This window comes from Phalangium opilio, unplaced genomic scaffold (genome assembly GCF_054372755.1).
Source record: "Phalangium opilio isolate 3A_F unplaced genomic scaffold, DU_Popi_V2 ptg000046l_1, whole genome shotgun sequence".
In the NCBI taxonomy this organism is placed as follows: Eukaryota; Metazoa; Arthropoda; class Arachnida; order Opiliones; family Phalangiidae; genus Phalangium; species Phalangium opilio.
Genome location: NW_028324169.1, coordinates 2062900 through 2085077, shown reverse-complemented (window position 1 = coordinate 2085077; position 22178 = coordinate 2062900). Strand labels below are relative to the sequence as shown.

The 22178-nt window shown below is 43.5% G+C and overlaps 23 non-coding genes across 23 annotated transcripts; all 23 read right to left on the bottom strand.

The window, feature by feature from the left end:
* Positions 1-1708: 1708 nt before the first annotated feature.
* On the bottom strand, positions 1709-1781 carry TRNAV-AAC (transfer RNA valine (anticodon AAC)). The gene has a single exon. It is a non-coding gene; the product is annotated as a tRNA-Val (tRNA).
* Positions 1782-3087: 1306 nt separating this feature from the next.
* TRNAV-AAC (transfer RNA valine (anticodon AAC)) lies at positions 3088-3160 on the bottom strand. Its single transcript has one exon. It is a non-coding gene; the product is annotated as a tRNA-Val (tRNA).
* A 3511-nt stretch (positions 3161-6671) lies between these two features.
* On the bottom strand, positions 6672-6744 carry TRNAV-AAC (transfer RNA valine (anticodon AAC)). Its single transcript has one exon. It is a non-coding gene; the product is annotated as a tRNA-Val (tRNA).
* A 1581-nt stretch (positions 6745-8325) lies between these two features.
* TRNAV-AAC (transfer RNA valine (anticodon AAC)) lies at positions 8326-8398 on the bottom strand. The gene has a single exon. It is a non-coding gene; the product is annotated as a tRNA-Val (tRNA).
* Positions 8399-8876: 478 nt separating this feature from the next.
* TRNAI-AAU (transfer RNA isoleucine (anticodon AAU)) lies at positions 8877-8949 on the bottom strand. Its single transcript has one exon. It is a non-coding gene; the product is annotated as a tRNA-Ile (tRNA).
* A 478-nt stretch (positions 8950-9427) lies between these two features.
* On the bottom strand, positions 9428-9500 carry TRNAV-AAC (transfer RNA valine (anticodon AAC)). Its single transcript has one exon. It is a non-coding gene; the product is annotated as a tRNA-Val (tRNA).
* A 1305-nt stretch (positions 9501-10805) lies between these two features.
* TRNAV-AAC (transfer RNA valine (anticodon AAC)) lies at positions 10806-10878 on the bottom strand. Its single transcript has one exon. It is a non-coding gene; the product is annotated as a tRNA-Val (tRNA).
* A 203-nt stretch (positions 10879-11081) lies between these two features.
* Positions 11082-11154, bottom strand: TRNAV-AAC (transfer RNA valine (anticodon AAC)). The gene has a single exon. It is a non-coding gene; the product is annotated as a tRNA-Val (tRNA).
* Positions 11155-11495: 341 nt separating this feature from the next.
* On the bottom strand, positions 11496-11568 carry TRNAV-AAC (transfer RNA valine (anticodon AAC)). Its single transcript has one exon. It is a non-coding gene; the product is annotated as a tRNA-Val (tRNA).
* A 341-nt stretch (positions 11569-11909) lies between these two features.
* Positions 11910-11982, bottom strand: TRNAV-AAC (transfer RNA valine (anticodon AAC)). Its single transcript has one exon. It is a non-coding gene; the product is annotated as a tRNA-Val (tRNA).
* Positions 11983-12874: 892 nt separating this feature from the next.
* Positions 12875-12947, bottom strand: TRNAV-AAC (transfer RNA valine (anticodon AAC)). The gene has a single exon. It is a non-coding gene; the product is annotated as a tRNA-Val (tRNA).
* An 892-nt stretch (positions 12948-13839) lies between these two features.
* TRNAV-AAC (transfer RNA valine (anticodon AAC)) lies at positions 13840-13912 on the bottom strand. The gene has a single exon. It is a non-coding gene; the product is annotated as a tRNA-Val (tRNA).
* Positions 13913-14114: 202 nt separating this feature from the next.
* Positions 14115-14187, bottom strand: TRNAI-AAU (transfer RNA isoleucine (anticodon AAU)). Its single transcript has one exon. It is a non-coding gene; the product is annotated as a tRNA-Ile (tRNA).
* A 478-nt stretch (positions 14188-14665) lies between these two features.
* TRNAV-AAC (transfer RNA valine (anticodon AAC)) lies at positions 14666-14738 on the bottom strand. The gene has a single exon. It is a non-coding gene; the product is annotated as a tRNA-Val (tRNA).
* A 341-nt stretch (positions 14739-15079) lies between these two features.
* TRNAV-AAC (transfer RNA valine (anticodon AAC)) lies at positions 15080-15152 on the bottom strand. The gene has a single exon. It is a non-coding gene; the product is annotated as a tRNA-Val (tRNA).
* An 892-nt stretch (positions 15153-16044) lies between these two features.
* Positions 16045-16117, bottom strand: TRNAV-AAC (transfer RNA valine (anticodon AAC)). Its single transcript has one exon. It is a non-coding gene; the product is annotated as a tRNA-Val (tRNA).
* An 892-nt stretch (positions 16118-17009) lies between these two features.
* TRNAV-AAC (transfer RNA valine (anticodon AAC)) lies at positions 17010-17082 on the bottom strand. Its single transcript has one exon. It is a non-coding gene; the product is annotated as a tRNA-Val (tRNA).
* Positions 17083-17284: 202 nt separating this feature from the next.
* TRNAI-AAU (transfer RNA isoleucine (anticodon AAU)) lies at positions 17285-17357 on the bottom strand. The gene has a single exon. It is a non-coding gene; the product is annotated as a tRNA-Ile (tRNA).
* Positions 17358-17835: 478 nt separating this feature from the next.
* TRNAV-AAC (transfer RNA valine (anticodon AAC)) lies at positions 17836-17908 on the bottom strand. Its single transcript has one exon. It is a non-coding gene; the product is annotated as a tRNA-Val (tRNA).
* A 617-nt stretch (positions 17909-18525) lies between these two features.
* TRNAV-AAC (transfer RNA valine (anticodon AAC)) lies at positions 18526-18598 on the bottom strand. The gene has a single exon. It is a non-coding gene; the product is annotated as a tRNA-Val (tRNA).
* Positions 18599-19490: 892 nt separating this feature from the next.
* On the bottom strand, positions 19491-19563 carry TRNAV-AAC (transfer RNA valine (anticodon AAC)). The gene has a single exon. It is a non-coding gene; the product is annotated as a tRNA-Val (tRNA).
* Positions 19564-20179: 616 nt separating this feature from the next.
* TRNAV-AAC (transfer RNA valine (anticodon AAC)) lies at positions 20180-20252 on the bottom strand. The gene has a single exon. It is a non-coding gene; the product is annotated as a tRNA-Val (tRNA).
* A 1168-nt stretch (positions 20253-21420) lies between these two features.
* Positions 21421-21493, bottom strand: TRNAV-AAC (transfer RNA valine (anticodon AAC)). The gene has a single exon. It is a non-coding gene; the product is annotated as a tRNA-Val (tRNA).
* Positions 21494-22178: the final 685 nt, after the last annotated feature.

The following is a 22178-nucleotide window of genomic DNA, read 5'->3' as shown; positions in this document are numbered from 1 at the left end:
GAGTTTTCGAAGAGATCTACCTTATTATTATGTCTAATCACGACGGTCAAAACATGTCCCTACCAGCGCTCAAACCTGGGACCTTCCGCGTGTTAGGCAGACGTGATAACCACTACTCCATAGATACGTGTTAATATAGGGTTTTCGAAGAGATCCAGCTTATTACTATGTCTAATCACGATGGTCCAAACATGCATCTATCATTGCTCGAACCTGGGACCTTCCGCGTGTTAGGCGGACGTGATAACCACTACACCATAGATACGTTTTAATATAAAGTTTTCTAAGAGATCCAGCTTATAACTATGTCTAATCACGATGGTCCAAACATGTATCTATCAGGGCTCGAACCTGACACCTTTCGCGTGTTAGGCGGACGTGATAACCACTACACCATATATACTTGGCTATTGGGAGTTTTCGAAGAGATCTACCTTATTATTATGTCTAATCACGATGGTCAAAACCTATCCCTACTAGCGCTCAAATCTGGGACCTTCAGCGTGTTAGGCAGACGTGATAACCACTACACCATAGATACGTGTTAATTTAAGTTTTCGAAGAGATCTAGCTTATTACTATGTCTAATCACGATGGTCAAAACATGCATCTATCAGGGCTCGAACCTGGGACCTTCCGCGTGTTAGGCGGACGTGATAACCACTACACCATATATACCTGGCTATTGGGAGTTTTCGAAGAGATCTACCTTATTATTATGTCTAATCACGATGGTCAAAACATATCCCTACCAGCGCTCAAACCTGGGACCTTCAGCGTGTTAGGCGGACGTGATAACCACTACACCATAGATACGTGTCAATTTAAGTTTTCGAAGAGATCTAGCTTATTACTATGTCTAATCACGATGGTTAAAACATGTATCTATCAGGGCTCGAACCTGACACCTTCCGCGTGTTGGGCGGACGTGATAACCACTACACCATAGATACTAGGTTATTGTGAGTTTTCGAAGAGATCTACCCTATTATTATGTCTAATCACGATGGTCAAAACATGTCCCTTCAAGCGCTCAAACCTGGGACCTTCCGCGTGTTAGGCAGACGTGATAACCACTACACCATAGATACTTGGCTATTGTGAGTTTTCGAAGAGATCTACCTTATTATTATGTCTAATCACGATGGTTAAAACAAGTATCTATCAGGGCTCGAACCTGACACCTTCGGCGTGTTAGGTGGACGTGATAACCACTACACCATAGATACTTGGCTATTATGAGTTTTCGAAGAGATCTACCTTATTATTATGTCTAATCACGATGGTCAAAACATGTCCCTTCCAGCGCTCAAACCTTGGACCTTCCGCGTGTTAGGCAGACGTGATAACCACTACACCATAGATACGTGTTAATATAAGGTTTTCGAAGAGATCCAGCTTATTACTATGTCTAATCACGATGGTCCAAACATGTATCTATCAGGGCTCGAACCTGGGACCTCCCGCGTGTTAGGCGGACGTGATAACCACTACACCATATATACTCGGCTATTGTGAGTTTTCGAAGAGATCTACCTTATTATTATGTCTAATCACGATGGTCAAAGCATGTCCCTTCCAGCGCTCAAACCTGGGACCTTCCGCGTGTTAGGCAGACGTGATAACCACTACACCATAGATACGTGTTAATATAAGGTTTTCGAAGAGATCCAGCTTATTACTATGTCTGATCACAATGGTCCAAACATGTATCTACCAGGGCTCGAACCTGGGACCTTCCGCGTGTTAGGCGGACGTGATAACCACTACACCATATATACTTGCCTATTGGGAGTTTTCGAAGAGATCTACCTTATTATTATGTCTAATCACGATGGTCAAAACATGTCCCTACCAGCGCTCAAACCTGGGACCTTCCGCGTGTTAGGCAGACGTGATAACCACTACTCCATAGATACGTGTTAATATAAGGTTTTCGAAGAGATCCAGCTTATTACTATGTCTAATCACGATGGTCCAAACATGTATCTATCAGGGCTCGAACCTGACACCTTTCGCGTGTTAGGCGGACGTGATAACCACTACACCATATATACCTGGCTATTGGGAGTTTTCGAAGAGATCTACCTTATTATTATGTCTAATCACGATGGTCAAAACATATCCCTACCAGCGCTCAAACCTGGGACCTTCAGCGTGTTAGGCGGACGTGATAACCACTACACCATAGATACGTGTCAATTTAAGTTTTCGAAGAGATCTAGCTTATTACTATGTCTAATCACGATGGTTAAAACATGTATCTATCAGGGCTCGAACCTGACACCTTCCGCGTGTTGGGCGGACGTGATAACCACTACACCATAGATACTAGGTTATTGTGAGTTTTCGAAGAGATCTACCCTATTATTATGTCTAATCACGATGGTCAAAACATGTCCCTTCAAGCGCTCAAACCTGGGACCTTCCGCGTGTTAGGCAGACGTGATAACCACTACACCATAGATACTTGGCTATTGTGAGTTTTCGAAGAGATCTACCTTATTATTATGTCTAATCACGATGGTTAAAACAAGTATCTATCAGGGCTCGAACCTGACACCTTCGGCGTGTTAGGTGGACGTGATAACCACTACACCATAGATACTTGGCTATTATGAGTTTTCGAAGAGATCTACCTTATTATTATGTCTAATCACGATGGTCAAAACATGTCCCTTCCAGCGCTCAAACCTTGGACCTTCCGCGTGTTAGGCAGACGTGATAACCACTACACCATAGATACGTGTTAATATAAGGTTTTCGAAGAGATCCAGCTTATTACTATGTCTAATCACGATGGTCCAAACATGTATCTATCAGGGCTCGAACCTGGGACCTCCCGCGTGTTAGGCGGACGTGATAACCACTACACCATATATACTCGGCTATTGTGAGTTTTCGAAGAGATCTACCTTATTATTATGTCTAATCACGATGGTCAAAGCATGTCCCTTCCAGCGCTCAAACCTGGGACCTTCCGCGTGTTAGGCAGACGTGATAACCACTACACCATAGATACGTGTTAATATAAGGTTTTCGAAGAGATCCAGCTTATTACTATGTCTGATCACAATGGTCCAAACATGTATCTACCAGGGCTCGAACCTGGGACCTTCCGCGTGTTAGGCGGACGTGATAACCACTACACCATATATACTTGCCTATTGGGAGTTTTCGAAGAGATCTACCTTATTATTATGTCTAATCACGATGGTCAAAACATGTCCCTACCAGCGCTCAAACCTGGGACCTTCCGCGTGTTAGGCAGACGTGATAACCACTACTCCATAGATACGTGTTAATATAAGGTTTTCGAAGAGATCCAGCTTATTACTATGTCTAATCACGATGGTCCAAACATGTATCTATCAGGGCTCGAACCTGACACCTTTCGCGTGTTAGGCGGACGTGATAACCACTACACCATATATACCTGGCTATTGGGAGTTTTCGAAGAGATCTACCTTATTATTATGTCTAATCACGATGGTCAAAACATATCCCTACCAGCGCTCAAACCTGGGACCTTCAGCGTGTTAGGCGGACGTGATAACCACTACACCATAGATACGTGTCAATTTAAGTTTTCGAAGAGATCTAGCTTATTACTATGTCTAATCACGATGGTTAAAACATGTATCTATCAGGGCTCGAACCTGACACCTTCCGCGTGTTGGGCGGACGTGATAACCACTACACCATAGATACTAGGTTATTGTGAGTTTTCGAAGAGATCTACCCTATTATTATGTCTAATCACGATGATCAAAACATGTCCCTTCCAGCGCTCAAACCTGGGACCTTCCGCGTGTTAGGCAGACGTGATAACCACTACACCATAGATACTTGGCTATTGTGAGTTTTCGAAGAGATCTACCTTATTATTATGTCTAATCACGATGGTTAAAACATATCCCTACCAGCGCTCAAACCTGGGACCTTCAGCGTGTTAGGCAGACGTGATAACCACTACACCATAGATACGTGTTAATATAAAGTTTTCTAAGAGATCCAGCTTAAAACCATGTCTAATCACGATGGTCAAAACATGCATCTATCAGGGCTCGAACCTGGGACCTTCCGCGTGTTAGGCGGACGTGATAACCACTACACCATAGATACGTGTCAATTTAAGTTTTCGAAGAGATCTAGCTTATTACTATGTCTAATCACGATGGTTAAAACAAGTATCTATCAGGGCTCGAACCTGACACCTACCGCGTGTTAGGCGGACGTGATAACCACTACACCATAGATACTTGGCTATAGTGAGTTTTCGAAGAGATCTACCTTATTATTATGTCTAATCACGATGGTCAAAACATGTCCCTTCCAGCGCTCAAACCTGGGACCTTCCGCGTGTTAGGCAGACGTGATAACCACTACACCATAGATACGTGTTAATATAAGGTTTTCGAAGAGATCCAGCCTATTACTATGTCTAATCACGATGGTTCAAACATGTATCTATCAGGGCTCGAACCTGGGACCTTCCGCGTGTTAGGCGGACGTGATAACCACTACACCATATATACTTGGCTATTGTGAGTTTTCGAAGAGATCTACCTTATTATTATGTCTAATCACGATGGTGAAAACATGTCTCTTCCAGCGCTCAAACCTGGGACCTTCCGCGTGTTAGGCAGACGTGATAACCACTACACCATAGATACGTGTTAATATAAGGTTTTCGAAGAGATCCAGCTTATTACTATGTCTAATCACGATGGTCCAAACATGTATCTACCAGGGCTCGAACCTGGGACCTTGCGCGTGTTAGGCGGACGTGATAACCACTACACCATATATACTTGGCTATTGGGAGTTTTCGAAGAGATCTACCTTATTATTATGTCTAATCACGATGGTCAAAACATATCCCTACCAGCGCTCAAACCTGGGACCTTCAGCGTGTTAGGCAGACGTGATAACCACTACACCATAGATACGTGTTAATATAAAGTTTTCTAAGAGATCCAGCTTATAACTATGTCTAATCACGATGGTCCAAACATGTATCTATCAGGGCTCGAACCTGACACCTTTCGCGTGTTAGGCGGACGTGATAACCACTACACCATATATACTTGGCTATTGGGAGTTTTCGAAGAGATCTACCTTATTATTATGTCTAATCACGACGGTCAAAACATGTCCCTACCAGCGCTCAAACCTGGGACCTTCCGCGTGTTAGGCAGACGTGATAACCACTACTCCATAGATACGTGTTAATATAGGGTTTTCGAAGAGATCCAGCTTATTACTATGTCTAATCACGATGGTCCAAACATGCATCTATCAGGGCTCGAACCTGGGACCTTCCGCGTGTTAGGCGGACGTGATAACCACTACACCATAGATACGTGTTAATATAAAGTTTTCTAAGAGATCCAGCTTATAACTATGTCTAATCACGATGGTCCAAACATGTATCTATCAGGGCTCGAACCTGACACCTTTCGCGTGTTAGGCGGACGTGATAACCACTACACCATATATACTTGGCTATTGGGAGTTTTCGAAGAGATCTACCTTATTATTATGTCTAATCACGATGGTCAAAACCTATCCCTACTAGCGCTCAAATCTGGGACCTTCAGCGTGTTAGGCAGACGTGATAACCACTACACCATAGATACGTGTTAATTTAAGTTTTCGAAGAGATCTAGCTTATTACTATGTCTAATCACGATGGTCAAAACATGCATCTATCAGGGCTCGAACCTGGGACCTTCCGCGTGTTAGGCGGACGTGATAACCACTACACCATAGATACGTGTTAATTTAAGTTTTCGAAGAGATCTAGCTTATTACTATGTCTAATCACGATGGTCATAACATGCATCTATCAGGGCTCGAACCTGACACCTTCCGCGTGTTGGGCGGACGTGATAACCAATACACCATAGATACTTGGTTATTGTGAGTTTTCGAAGAGATCTACCCTATTATTATGTCTAATCACGATGGTCAAAACATGTCCCTTCCAGCGCTCAAACCTGGGACCTTCCGCGTGTTAGGCAGACGTGATAACCACTACACCATAGATACTTGGCTATTGTGAGTTTTCGAAGAGATCTACCTTATTATTATGTCTAATCACGATGGTTAAAACAAGTATCTATCAGGGCTCGAACCTGACACCTTCGGCGTGTTAGGTGGACGTGATAACCACTACACCATAGATACTTGGCTATTATGAGTTTTCGAAGAGATCTACCTTATTATTATGTCTAATCACGATGGTCAAAACATGTCCCTTCCAGCGCTCAAACCTTGGACCTTCCGCGTGTTAGGCAGACGTGATAACCACTACACCATAGATACGTGTTAATATAAGGTTTTCGAAGAGATCCAGCTTATTACTATGTCTAATCACGATGGTCCAAACATGTATCTATCAGGGCTCGAACCTGGGACCTCCCGCGTGTTAGGCGGACGTGATAACCACTACACCATATATACTCGGCTATTGTGAGTTTTCGAAGAGATCTACCTTATTATTATGTCTAATCACGATGGTCAAAGCATGTCCCTTCCAGCGCTCAAACCTGGGACCTTCCGCGTGTTAGGCAGACGTGATAACCACTACACCATAGATACGTGTTAATATAAGGTTTTCGAAGAGATCCAGCTTATTACTATGTCTGATCACAATGGTCCAAACATGTATCTACCAGGGCTCGAACCTGGGACCTTCCGCGTGTTAGGCGGACGTGATAACCACTACACCATATATACTTGCCTATTGGGAGTTTTCGAAGAGATCTACCTTATTATTATGTCTAATCACGATGGTCAAAACATGTCCCTACCAGCGCTCAAACCTGGGACCTTCCGCGTGTTAGGCAGACGTGATAACCACTACTCCATAGATACGTGTTAATATAAGGTTTTCGAAGAGATCCAGCTTATTACTATGTCTAATCACGATGGTCCAAACATGTATCTATCAGGGCTCGAACCTGACACCTTTCGCGTGTTAGGCGGACGTGATAACCACTACACCATATATACCTGGCTATTGGGAGTTTTCGAAGAGATCTACCTTATTATTATGTCTAATCACGATGGTCAAAACATATCCCTACCAGTGCTCAAACCTGGGACCTTCAGCGTGTTAGGCGGACGTGATAACCACTACACCATAGATACGTGTCAATTTAAGTTTTCGAAGAGATCTAGCTTATTACTATGTCTAATCACGATGGTTAAAACATGTATCTATCAGGGCTCGAACCTGACACCTTCCGCGTGTTGGGCGGACGTGATAACCACTACACCATAGATACTAGGTTATTGTGAAATTTCGAAGAGATCTACCCTATTATTATGTCTAATCACGATGGTCAAAACATGTCCCTTCCAGCGCTCAAACCTGGGACCTTCCGCGTGTTAGGCAGACGTGATAACCACTACACCATAGATACTTGGCTATTGTGAGTTTTCGAAGAGATCTACCTTATTATTATGTCTAATCACGATGGTTAAAACATATCCCTACCAGCGCTCAAACCTGGGACCTTCAGCGTGTTAGGCAGACGTGATAACCACTACACCATAGATACGTGTTAATATAAAGTTTTCTAAGAGATCCAGCTTAAAACCATGTCTAATCACGATGGTCAAAACATGCATCTATCAGGGCTCGAACCTGGGACCTTCCGCGTGTTAGGCGGACGTGATAACCACTACACCATAGATACGTGTCAATTTAAGTTTTCGAAGAGATCTAGCTTATTACTATGTCTAATCACGATGGTTAAAACAAGTATCTATCAGGGCTCGAACCTGACACCTACCGCGTGTTAGGCGGACGTGATAACCACTACACCATAGATACTTGGCTATAGTGAGTTTTCGAAGAGATCTACCTTATTATTATGTCTAATCACGATGGTCTAAACATGTCCCTTCCAGCGCTCAAACCTGGGACCTTCCGCGTGTTAGGCAGACGTGATAACCACTACACCATAGATACGTGTTAATATAAGGTTTTCGAAGAGATCCAGCCTATTACTATGTCTAATCACGATGGTTCAAACATGTATCTATCAGGGCTCGAACCTGGGACCTTCCGCGTGTTAGGCGGACGTGATAACCACTACACCATATATACTTGGCTATTGTGAGTTTTCGAAGAGATCTACCTTATTATTATGTCTAATCACGATGTTGAAAACATGTCTCTTCCAGCGCTCAAACCTGGGACCTTCCGCGTGTTAGGCAGACGTGATAACCACTACACCATAGATACGTGTTAATATAAGGTTTTCGAAGAGATCCAGCTTATTACTATGTCTAATCACGATGGTCCAAACATGTATCTACCAGGGCTCGAACCTGGGACCTTGCGCGTGTTAGGCGGACGTGATAACCACTACACCATAGATACGTGTTAATTTAAGTTTTCGAAGAGATCTAGCTTATTACTATGTCTAATCACGATGGTCATAACATGCATCTATCAGGGCTCGAACCTGACACCTTCCGCGTGTTGGGCGGACGTGATAACCACTACACCATAGATACTTGGCTATTGTGAGTTTTCGAAGAGATCTACCTTATTATTATGTCTAATCTCGAGGGTTAAAACATGTATCTATCAGGGCTCGAACCTGACACCTTCCGCGTGTTGGGCGGACGTGATAGCCAATACACCATAGATACTTGGTTATTGTGAGTTTTCGAAGAGATCTACCTTATTATTATGTCTAATCACGATGGTCAAAACATATCCCTACCAGCGCTCAAAACTGGGACCTTCAGCGTGTTAGGCAGACGTGATAACCACTACACCATAGATATGTGTTAAAATAAAGTTTTCTAAGAGATCCAGCTTATAACTATGTCTAATTACGATGGTCAAAACATGTATCTATCAGGGCTCGAACCTGGGACCTTCCGCGTATTAGGCGGACGTGCTAACCACTGCACCATATATACGTGTTAATTTAAGTTTTCGAAGAGATCTAGCTTATTACTATGTCTAATCACCATGGTCATAAAATGTATCTATCAGGGCTCGAACCTGACACTTTCCGCGTGTTGGGCGGACGTGATAACCACTACACCATAGATACTTGGTTATTGTGAGTTTTCGAAGAGATCTACCCTATTATTATGTCTAATCACGATGGTCCAAACATGTCCCTACCAGGTCTCGAACCTGGGACCTTCCGCGTGTTAGGCGGACGTGGTAGCCACTACACCATAGATACGTGTTAATATAAAGTTTTCGAAGAGATCTAGCTTATAACTATGTCTAATCACGTTGGTCAAAACATGTATCTATCAGGGCTCGAACCTGACACCTTCCGCGTGTTAGGCGGACGTGATAACCACAACATCATATATACTTGGTTATTATGAGTTTTCGAAGAGATCTACCTTATTATTATGTCTAATCACGATGGTCAAAACATGTATCTACCAGGGCTCGAACCTGGGACCTTCCGCGTGTTAGTCGGACGTGATAACCACTACACCATAGATACTTGGCTATTGTAAGTTTTCGAAGAGATCTACCTTATTATTATGTCTAATCACGATGGTCAAAACATGTCCCTACCAGCGCTCAAACCTGGGACCTTCCGCGTGTTAGGCAGAAGTGATAACCACTACTCCATAGATACGTGTTTATATAAGGTTTTCGAAGAGATCTAGCTTATTTCTATGTCTAATCACGATGGTCCAAACATGTATCTATCAGGGCTCGAACCTGACACCTTTCGCGTGTTAAGCGGACGTGATAACCACTACACCATATATACTTGGCTATTGGGAGTTTTCGAAGAGATCTACCTTATTATTATGTCTAATCACGATGGTCAAAACATGTCCCTACCAGCGCTCAAACCTGGGACCTTCCGCGTGTTAGGCAGACGTGGTAACCACTACACCATAGATACGTGTTAATATAAAGTTTTCTAAGAGATCCAGCTTATAACCATGTCTAATCACGATGGTCAAAACATGTATCTATCAGGGCTCGAACCTGGGACCTTCCGCGTGTTAGGCGGACGTGATAACCACTACACCGTAGATACGTGTTAATTTAAGTTTTCGAAGAGATCTAGCTTATTACTATGTCTATTCACGATGGTCCAAACATGTATCTATCAGGGCTCGAACCTGACACCATCCGCGTGTTGGGCGGACGTGATAACCACTACACCATAGATACTTGGCTATTGTGAGTTTTCGAAGAGATCTACCTTATTATTATGTCTAGTCACGATGGTTAAAACATGTCCCTACCAGCGCTCAAACCTGGGACCTTCCGCGTGTAGGCAGACGTAATAACCACTACACCATAGAAACGTGTTAATATAAGGTTTTCGAAGAGATCCAGCTTATTACTATATCTAAAGACGATGGTCCAAACATGTCCCTACCAGGGCTCGAACCTGGGACCTTCCGCGTGTTAGGCGGACGTGGTAGCCACTACACCATAGATACGTGTTAATATAAAGTTTTCGAAGAGATCTAGCTTATAACTATGTCTTATCACGTTGGTCAAAACATGTATCTATCAGGGCTCGAACCTGACACCTTCCGCGTGTTAGGCGGACGTGATAACCACTACATCATATATACTTGGTTATTATGAGTTTTCGAAGAGGTCTACCTTACTATTATGTCTAATCACGATGGTCAAAACATGTATCTACCAGGGCTCGAACCTGGGACCTTCCGCGTGTTAGGCGGACATGATAACTACCACACCATAGACACGTGTTAATATAAAGTTTTCGAAGAGATCCAGCTTATTACTATATCTAATCACGATGGTCCAAACATGTATCTACCAGGGCTCGAACCTGGGACCTTCCGCGTGTTAGGCGGACGTGATAACCACTACACCATATATACTTGGCTATTGGGAGTTTTCGAAGAGATCTACCTTATTATTATGTCTAATCACGATGGTCAAAACATATCCCTACCAGCGCTCAAACCTGGGACCTCCAGCGTGTTAGGCAGACGTGATTACCACTACACCATAGTTACGTGTTAATATAAAGTTTTCTAAGAGATCCAGCTTATAACTATGTCTAATCACGATGGTCCAAACATGTATCTATCAGGGCTCGAACCTGACACCTTCCGCGTGTTAGGCGGACGTGATAACCACTACACCATAGATACTTGGCTATTGTGAGTTTTCGAAGAGATCTACCTTATTATTATGTCTAGTCACGATGGTTAAAACATGTCCCTACCAGCGCTCAAACCTGGGACCTTCCGCGTGTTAGGCAGACGTAATAACCACTACACCATAGAAACGTGTTAATATAAGGTTTTCGAAGAGATCCAGCTTATTACTATATCTAAAGACGATGGTCCAAACATGTATCTATCAGGGCTCGAACCTGACACCTTTCGCGTGTTAGGCGGACGTGATAACCACTACACCATATATACTTGGCTATTGGGAGTTTTCGAAGAGATCTACCTTATTATTATGTCTAATCACGATGGTCAAAACATGTATCTACCAGGGCTCGAACCTGGGACCTTCCGCGTGTTAGGCGGACGTGATAACCACCACACCATAGATACGTGTTAATATAAGGTTTTCGAAGAGATCCAGCTTATTACTATGTCTAATCACGATGGTCCAAACATGTATCTATCAGGGCTCGAACCTGACACCTTTCGCGTGTTAGGCGGACGTGATAACCACTACACCATATATACTTGGCTATTGGGAGTTTTCGAAGAGATCTACCTTATTATTATGTCTAATCACGATGGTCAAAACTTGTCCCTACCAGCGCTCAAACCTGGGACCTTCCGCGTGTTAGGCAGACGTGGTAACCACTACACCATAGATACGTGTTAATACAAAGTTTTCTAAGAGATCCAGCTTATAACCATGTCTAATCACGATGGCCAAAACATGTATCTATCAGGGCTCGAACCTGGGACCTTCCGCGTGTTAGGCGGACGTGATAACCACTACACCATAGATACGTGTTAATTTAAGTTTTCGAAGAGATCTAGCTTATTACTATGTCTATTCACGATGGTCCAAACATGTATCTATCAGGGCTCGAACCTGACACCTTCCGCGTGTTGGGCGGACGTGATAACCACTACACCATAGATACTTGGCTATTGTGAGTTTTCGAAGAGATCTACCTTATTATTATGTCTAGTCACGATGGTTAAAACATGTCCCTACCAGCGCTCAAACCTGGGACCTTCCGCGTGTTAGGCAGACGTAATAACCACTACACCATAGAAACGTGTTAATATAAGGTTTTCGAAGAGATCCAGCTTATTACTATATCTAAAGACGATGGTCCAAACATGTCCCTACCAGGGCTCGAACCTGGGACCTTCCGCGTGTTAGGCGGACGTGGTAGCCACTACACCCTAGATAATTGGCTATTGTAAGTTTTCGAAGAGATCTACCTTATTATTATGTCTAATCACGATGGTCAAAACATGTCCCTACCAGCGCTCAAACCTGGGACCTTCCGCGTGTTAGGCAGACGTAATAACCACTACTCCATATATACGTGTTAATATAAGGTTTTCGAAGAGATCCAGCTTATTACTATGTCTAATCACGATGGTCCAAACATGTATCTATCAGGGCTCGAACCTGACACCTTTCGCGTGTTAGGCGGACGTGATAACCACTACACCATATATACTTGGCTATTGGGAGTTTTCGAAGAGATCTACCTTATTATTATGTCTAATCACGATGGTCAAAACTTGTCCCTACCAGCGCTCAAACCTGGGACCTTCCGCGTGTTAGGCAGACGTGGTAACCACTACACCATAGATACGTGTTAATACAAAGTTTTCTAAGAGATCCAGCTTATAACCATGTCTAATCACGATGGTCAAAACATGTATCTATCAGGGCTCGAACCTGGGACCTTCCGCGTGTTAGGCGGACGTGATAACCACTACACCATAGATACGTGTTAATTTAAGTTTTCGAAGAGATCTAGCTTATTACTATGTCTATTCACGATGGTCCAAACATGTATCTATCAGGGCTCGAACCTGACACCTTCCGCGTGTTGGGCGGACGTGATAACCACTACACCATAGATACTTGGCTATTGTGAGTTTTCGAAGAGATCTACCTTATTATTATGTCTAGTCACGATGGTTAAAACATGTCCCTACCAGCGCTCAAACCTGGGACCTTCCGCGTGTTAGGCAGACGTAATAACCACTACACCATAGAAACGTGTTAATATAAGGTTTTCGAAGAGATCCAGCTTATTACTATATCTAAAGACGATGGTCCAAACATGTCCCTACCAGGGCTCGAACCTGGGACCTTCCGCGTGTTAGGCGGACGTGGTAGCCACTACACCCTAGATAATTGGCTATTGTAAGTTTTCGAAGAGATCTACCTTATTATTATGTCTAATCACGATGGTCAAAACATGTCCCTACCAGCGCTCAAACCTGGGACCTTCCGCGTGTTAGGCAGACGTAATAACCACTACTCCATATATACGTGTTAATATAAGGTTTTCGAAGAGATCCAGCTTATTACTATGTCTAATCACGATGGTCCAAACATGTATCTATCAGGGCTCGAACCTGACACCTTTCGCGTGTTAGGCGGACGTGATAACCACTACACCATATATACTTGGCTATTGGGAGTTTTCGAAGAGATCTACCTTATTATTATGTCTAATCACGATGGTCAAAACTTGTCCCTACCAGCGCTCAAACCTGGGACCTTCCGCGTGTTAGGCAGACGTGGTAACCACTACACCATAGATACGTGTTAATACAAAGTTTTCTAAGAGATCCAGCTTATAACCATGTCTAATCACGATGGTCAAAACATGTATCTATCAGGGCTCGAACCTGGGACCTTCCGCGTGTTAGGCGGACGTGATAACCACTACACCATAGATACGTGTTAATTTAAGTTTTCGAAGAGATCTAGCTTATTACTATGTCTATTCACGATGGTCCAAACATGTATCTATCAGGGCTCGAACCTGACACCTTCCGCGTGTTGGGCGGACGTGATAACCACTACACCATAGATACTTGGCTATTGTGAGTTTTCGAAGAGATCTACCTTATTATTATGTCTAGTCACGATGGTTAAAACATGTCCCTACCAGCGCTCAAACCTGGGACCTTCCGCGTATTAGGCGGACGTGCTAACCACTGCACCATAGATACGTGTTAATTTAAGTTTTCGAAGAGATCTAGCTTATTACTATGTCTAATCACGATGGTCATAACATGTATCTATCAGGGCTCGAACCTGACACTTTCCGCGTGTTGGGCGGACGTGATAACCACTACACCATAGATACTTGGTTATTGTGAGTTTTCGAAGAGATCTACCCTATTATTATGTCTAATCACGATGGTCCAAACATGTCCCTACCAGGGCTCGAACCTGGGACCTTCCGCGTGTTAGGCGGACGTGGTAGCCACTACACCATAGATACGTGTTAATATAAAGTTTTCGAAGAGATCTAGCTTATAACTATGTCTAATCACGTTGGTCAAAACATGTATCTATCAGGGCTCGAACCTGACACCTTCCGCGTGTTAGGCGGGCGTGATAACCACTACATCATACATACTTGGTTATTATGAGTTTTCGAAGAGATCTACCTTATTATTATGTCTAATCACGATGGTCAAAACATGTATCTACCAGGGCTCGAACCTGGGACCTTCCGCGTGTTAGGCGGACGTGATAACCACCACACCATAGATACGTGTTAATATAAAGTTTTCGAAGTGATCCAGCTTATTACTATGTCTAATCACGATGGTCCAAACATGTTTCTGTCAGGGCTCGAACCTGACACCTTCCGCGTGTTAGGCGGATGTGATAACCACTACACCATAGATAATTGGCTATTGGGAGTTTTCGAAGAGATCTACCTTATTATTATGTCTAATCACGATGGTCAAAACTTGTCCCTACCAGCGCTCAAACCTGGGACCTTCCGCGTGTTAGGCAGACGTGGTAACCACTACACCATAGATACGTGTTAATACAAAGTTTTCTAAGAGATCCAGCTTATAACCATGTCTAATCACGATGGCCAAAACATGTATCTATCAGGGCTCGAACCTGGGACCTTCCGCGTGTTAGGCGGACGTGATAACCACTACACCATAGATACGTGTTAATTTAAGTTTTCGAAGAGATCTAGCTTATTACTATGTCTATTCACGATGGTCCAAACATGTATCTATCAGGGCTCGAACCTGACACCTTCCGCGTGTTGGGCGGACGTGATAACCACTACACCATAGATACTTGGCTATTGTGAGTTTTCGAAGAGATCTACCTTATTATTATGTCTAGTCACGATGGTTAAAACATGTCCCTACCAGCGCTCAAACCTGGGACCTTCCGCGTGTTAGGCAGACGTAATAACCACTACACCATAGAAACGTGTTAATATAAGGTTTTCGAAGAGATCCAGCTTATTACTATATCTAAAGACGATGGTCCAAACATGTCCCTACCAGGGCTCGAACCTGGGACCTTCCGCGTGTTAGGCGGACGTGGTAGCCACTACACCCTAGATAATTGGCTATTGTAAGTTTTCGAAGAGATCTACCTTATTATTATGTCTAATCACGATGGTCAAAACATGTCCCTACCAGCGCTCAAACCTGGGACCTTCCGCGTGTTAGGCAGACGTAATAACCACTACTCCATATATACGTGTTAATATAAGGTTTTCGAAGAGATCCAGCTTATTACTATGTCTAATCACGATGGTCCAAACATGTATCTATCAGGGCTCGAACCTGACACCTTTCGCGTGTTAGGCGGACGTGATAACCACTACACCATATATACTTGGCTATTGGGAGTTTTCGAAGAGATCTACCTTATTATTATGTCTAATCACGATGGTCAAAACTTGTCCCTACCAGCGCTCAAACCTGGGACCTTCCGCGTGTTAGGCAGACGTGGTAACCACTACACCATAGATACGTGTTAATACAAAGTTTTCTAAGAGATCCAGCTTATAACCATGTCTAATCACGATGGTCAAAACATGTATCTATCAGGGCTCGAACCTGGGACCTTCCGCGTGTTAGGCGGACGTGATAACCACTACACCATAGATACGTGTTAATTTAAGTTTTCGAAGAGATCTAGCTTATTACTATGTCTATTCACGATGGTCCAAACATGTATCTATCAGGGCTCGAACCTGACACCTTCCGCGTGTTGGGCGGACGTGATAACCACTACACCATAGATACTTGGCTATTGTGAGTTTTCGAAGAGATCTACCTTATTATTATGTCTAGTCACGATGGTTAAAACATGTCCCTACCAGCGCTCAAACCTGGGACCTTCCGCGTGTTAGGCAGACGTAATAACCACTACACCATAGAAACGTGTTAATATAAGGTTTTCGAAGAGATCCAGCTTATTACTATATCTAAAGACGATGGTCCAAACATGTCCCTACCAGGGCTCGAACCTGGGACCTTCCGCGTGTTAGGCGGACGTGGTAGCCACTACACCCTAGATAATTGGCTATTGTAAGTTTTCGAAGAGATCTACCTTATTATTATGTCTAATCACGATGGTCAAAACATGTCCCTACCAGCGCTCAAACCTGGGACCTTCCGCGTGTTAGGCAGACGTAATAACCACTACTCCATATATACGTGTTAATATAAGGTTTTCGAAGAGATCCAGCTTATTACTATGTCTAATCACGATGGTCCAAACATGTATCTATCAGGGCTCGAACCTGACACCTTTCGCGTGTTAGGCGGACGTGATAACCACTACACCATATATACTTGGCTATTGGGAGTTTTCGAAGAGATCTACCTTATTATTATGTCTAATCACGATGGTCAAAACTTGTCCCTACCAGCGCTCAAACCTGGGACCTTCCGCGTGTTAGGCAGACGTGGTAACCACTACACCATAGATACGTGTTAATACAAAGTTTTCTAAGAGATCCAGCTTATAACCATGTCTAATCACGATGGTCAAAACATGTATCTATCAGGGCTCGAACCTGGGACCTTCCGCGTGTTAGGCGGACGTGATAACCACTACACCATAGATACGTGTTAATTTAAGTTTTCGAAGAGATCTAGCTTATTACTATGTCTATTCACGATGGTCCAAACATGTATCTATCAGGGCTCGAACCTGACACCTTCCGCGTGTTGGGCGGACGTGATAACCACTACACCATAGATACTTGGCTATTGTGAGTTTTCGAAGAGATCTACCTTATTATTATGTCTAGTCACGATGGTTAAAACATGTCCCTACCAGCGCTCAAACCTGGGACCTTCCGCGTATTAGGCGGACGTGCTAACCACTGCACCATAGATACGTGTTAATTTAAGTTTTCGAAGAGATCTAGCTTATTACTATGTCTAATCACGATGGTCATAACATGTATCTATCAGGGCTCGAACCTGACACTTTCCGCGTGTTGGGCGGACGTGATAACCACTACACCATAGATACTTGGTTATTGTGAGTTTTCGAAGAGATCTACCCTATTATTATGTCTAATCACGATGGTCCAAACATGTCCCTACCAGGGCTCGAACCTGGGACCTTCCGCGTGTTAGGCGGACGTGGTAGCCACTACACCATAGATACGTGTTAATATAAAGTTTTCGAAGAGATCTAGCTTATAACTATGTCTAATCACGTTGGTCAAAACATGTATCTATCAGGGCTCGAACCTGACACCTTCCGCGTGTTAGGCGGGCGTGATAACCACTACATCATACATACTTGGTTATTATGAGTTTTCGAAGAGATCTACCTTATTATTATGTCTAATCACGATGGTCAAAACATGTATCTACCAGGGCTCGAACCTGGGACCTTCCGCGTGTTAGGCGGACGTGATAACCACCACACCATAGATACGTGTTAATATAAAGTTTTCGAAGTGATCCAGCTTATTACTATGTCTAATCACGATGGTCAAAACATGTTTCTGTCAGGGCTCGAACCTGACACCTTCCGCGTGTTAGGCGGATGTGATAACCACTACACCATAGATAATTGGCTATTGTAAGTTTTCGAAGAGATCTACCTTATTATTATGTCTAATCACGATGGTCAAAACATGTCCCTACCAGCGCTCAAACCTGGGACCTTCCGCGTGTTAGGCAGACGTAATAACCACTACTCCATATATACGTGTTAATATAAGGTTTTCGAAGAGATCCAGCTTATTACTATGTCTAATCACGATGGTCCAAACATGTATCTATCAGGGCTCGAACCTGACACCTTTCGCGTGTTAGGCGGACGTGATAACCACTACACCATATATACTTGGCTATTGGGAGTTTTCGAAGAGATCTACCTTATTATTATGTCTAATCACGATGGTCAAAACTTGTCCCTACCAGCGCTCAAACCTGGGACCTTCCGCGTGTTAGGCAGACGTGGTAACCACTACACCATAGATACGTGTTAATACAAAGTTTTCTAAGAGATCCAGCTTATAACCATGTCTAATCACGATGGCCAAAACATGTATCTATCAGGGCTCGAACCTGGGACCTTCCGCGTGTTAGGCGGACGTGATAACCACTACACCATAGATACGTGTTAATTTAAGTTTTCGAAGAGATCTAGCTTATTACTATGTCTATTCACGATGGTCCAAACATGTATCTATCAGGGCTCGAACCTGACACCTTCCGCGTGTTGGGCGGACGTGATAACCACTACACCATAGATACTTGGCTATTGTGAGTTTTCGAAGAGATCTACCTTATTATTATGTCTAGTCACGATGGTTAAAACATGTCCCTACCAGCGCTCAAACCTGGGACCTTCCGCGTGTTAGGCAGACGTAATAACCACTACACCATAGAAACGTGTTAATATAAGGTTTTCGAAGAGATCCAGCTTATTACTATATCTAAAGACGATGGTCCAAACATGTCCCTACCAGGGCTCGAACCTGGGACCTTCCGCGTGTTAGGCGGACGTGGTAGCCACTACACCCTAGATAATTGGCTATTGTAAGTTTTCGAAGAGATCTACCTTATTATTATGTCTAATCACGATGGTCAAAACATGTCCCTACCAGCGCTCAAACCTGGGACCTTCCGCGTGTTAGGCAGACGTAATAACCACTACTCCATATATACGTGTTAATATAAGGTTTTCGAAGAGATCCAGCTTATTACTATGTCTAATCACGATGGTCCAAACATGTATCTATCAGGGCTCGAACCTGACACCTTTCGCGTGTTAGGCGGACGTGATAACCACTACACCATATATACTTGGCTATTGGGAGTTTTCGAAGAGATCTACCTTATTATTATGTCTAATCACGATGGTCAAAACTTGTCCCTACCAGCGCTCAAACCTGGGACCTTCCGCGTGTTAGGCAGACGTGGTAACCACTACACCATAGATACGTGTTAATACAAAGTTTTCTAAGAGATCCAGCTTATAACCATGTCTAATCACGATGGTCAAAACATGTATCTATCAGGGCTCGAACCTGGGACCTTCCGCGTGTTAGGCGGACGTGATAACCACTACACCATAGATACGTGTTAATTTAAGTTTTCGAAGAGATCTAGCTTATTACTATGTCTATTCACGATGGTCCAAACATGTATCTATCAGGGCTCGAACCTGACACCTTCCGCGTGTTGGGCGGACGTGATAACCACTACACCATAGATACTTGGCTATTGTGAGTTTTCGAAGAGATCTACCTTATTATTATGTCTAGTCACGATGGTTAAAACATGTCCCTACCAGCGCTCAAACCTGGGACCTTCCGCGTGTTAGGCAGACGTAATAACCACTACACCATAGAAACGTGTTAATATAAGGTTTTCGAAGAGATCCAGCTTATTACTATATCTAAAGACGATGGTCCAAACATGTATCTATCAGGGCTCGAACCTGACACCTTTCGCGTGTTAGGCGGACGTGATAACCACTACACCATATATACTTGGCTATTGGGAGTTTTCGAAGAGATCTACCTTATTATTATGTCTAATCACGATGGTCAAAACTTGTCCCTACCAGCGCTCAAACCTGGGACCTTCCGCGTGTTAGGCAGACGTGGTAACCACTACACCATAGATACGTGTTAATACAAAGTTTTCTAAGAGATCCAGCTTATAACCATGTCTAATCACGATGGTCAAAACATGTATCTATCAGGGCTCGAACCTGGGACCTTCCGCGTGTTAGGCGGACGTGATAACCACTACACCATAGATACGTGTTAATTTAAGTTTTCGAAGAGATCTAGCTTATTACTATGTCTATTCACGATGGTCCAAACATGTATCTATCAGGGCTCGAACCTGACACCTTCCGCGTGTTGGGCGGACGTGATAACCACTACACCATAGATACTTGGCTATTGTGAGTTTTCGAAGAGATCTACCTTATTATTATGTCTAGTCACGATGGTTAAAACATGTCCCTACCAGCGCTCAAACCTGGGACCTTCCGCGTGTTAGGCAGACGTAATAACCACTACACCATAGAAACGTGTTAATATAAGGTTTTCGAAGAGATCCAGCTTATTACTATATCTAAAGACGATGGTCCAAACATGTCCCTACCAGGGCTCGAACCTGGGACCTTCCGCGTGTTAGGCGGACGTGGTAGCCACTACACCCTAGATACGTGTTAATATAAAGTTTTCGAAGAGATCTAGCTTATAACTATGTCTTATCACGTTGGTCAAAACATGTATCTATCAGGGCTCGAACCTGACACCTTCCGCGTGTTAGGCGGACGTGATAACCACTACATCATATATACTTGGTTATTATGAGTTTTCGAAGAGATCTACCTTATTATTATGTCTAATCACGATGGTCAAAACATGTATCTACCAGGGCTCGAACCTGGGACCTTCCGCGTGTTAGGCGGACATGATAACTACCACACCATAAACACGTGTTAATATAAAGTTTTCGAAGAGATCCAGCTTATTACTATGCCTAATCACGATGGTCCAAACATGTATCTACCAGGGCTCGAACCTGGGACCTTCCGCGTGTTAGGCAGACGTGATAACCACTACTCCATAGATACGTGTTAATATAAGGTTTTCGAAGAGATCCAGCTTATTACTATGTCTAATCACGATGGTCCAAACATGTATCTATCAGGGCTCGAACCTGACACCTTTCGCGTGTTAGGCGGACGTGATAACCACTACACCATATATACTTGGCTATTGGGAGTTTTCGAAGAGATCTACCTTATTATTATGTCTAATCACGATGGTCAAAACATATCCCTACCAGCGCTCAAACCTGGGACCTTCAGCGTGTTAGGCGGACGTGATAACCACTACACCATAGATACTTGGCTATTGTGAGTTTTCGAAGAGATCTACCTTATTATTATGTCTAATCACGATGGTCCAAACATGTATCTATCAGGGCTCGAACCTGGGACCTTCCGCGTGTTAGGCGGACGTGATAACCACTACACCATAGATACTTGGCTATTGTGAGTTTTCGAAGAGATCTAGCTTATAACTATGTCTTATCACGTTGGTCAAAACATGTATCTATCAGGGCTCGAACCTGACACCTTCCGCGTGTTAGGCGGACGTGATAACCACTACATCATATATACTTGGTTATTATGAGTTTTCGAAGAGATCTACCTTATTATTATGTCTAATCACGATGGTCAAAACATGTATCTACCAGGGCTCGAACCTGGGACCTTCCGCGTGTTAGGCGGACATGATAACTACCACACCATAGACACGTGTTAATATAAAGTTTTCGAAGAGATCCAGCTTATTACTATGCCTAATCACGATGGTCCAAACATGTATCTACCAGGGCTCGAACCTGGGACCTTCCGCGTGTTAGGCAGACGTGATAACCACTACTCCATAGATACGTGTTAATATAAGGTTTTCGAAGAGATCCAGCTTATTACTATGTCTAATCACGATGGTCCAAACATGTATCTATCAGGGCTCGAACCTGACACCTTTCGCGTGTTAGGCGGACGTGATAACCACTACACCATATATACTTGGCTATTGGGAGTTTTCGAAGAGATCTACCTTATTATTATGTCTAATCACGATGGTCAAAACATATCCCTACCAGCGCTCAAACCTGGGACCTTCAGCGTGTTAGGCAGACGTGATAACCGCTACACCATA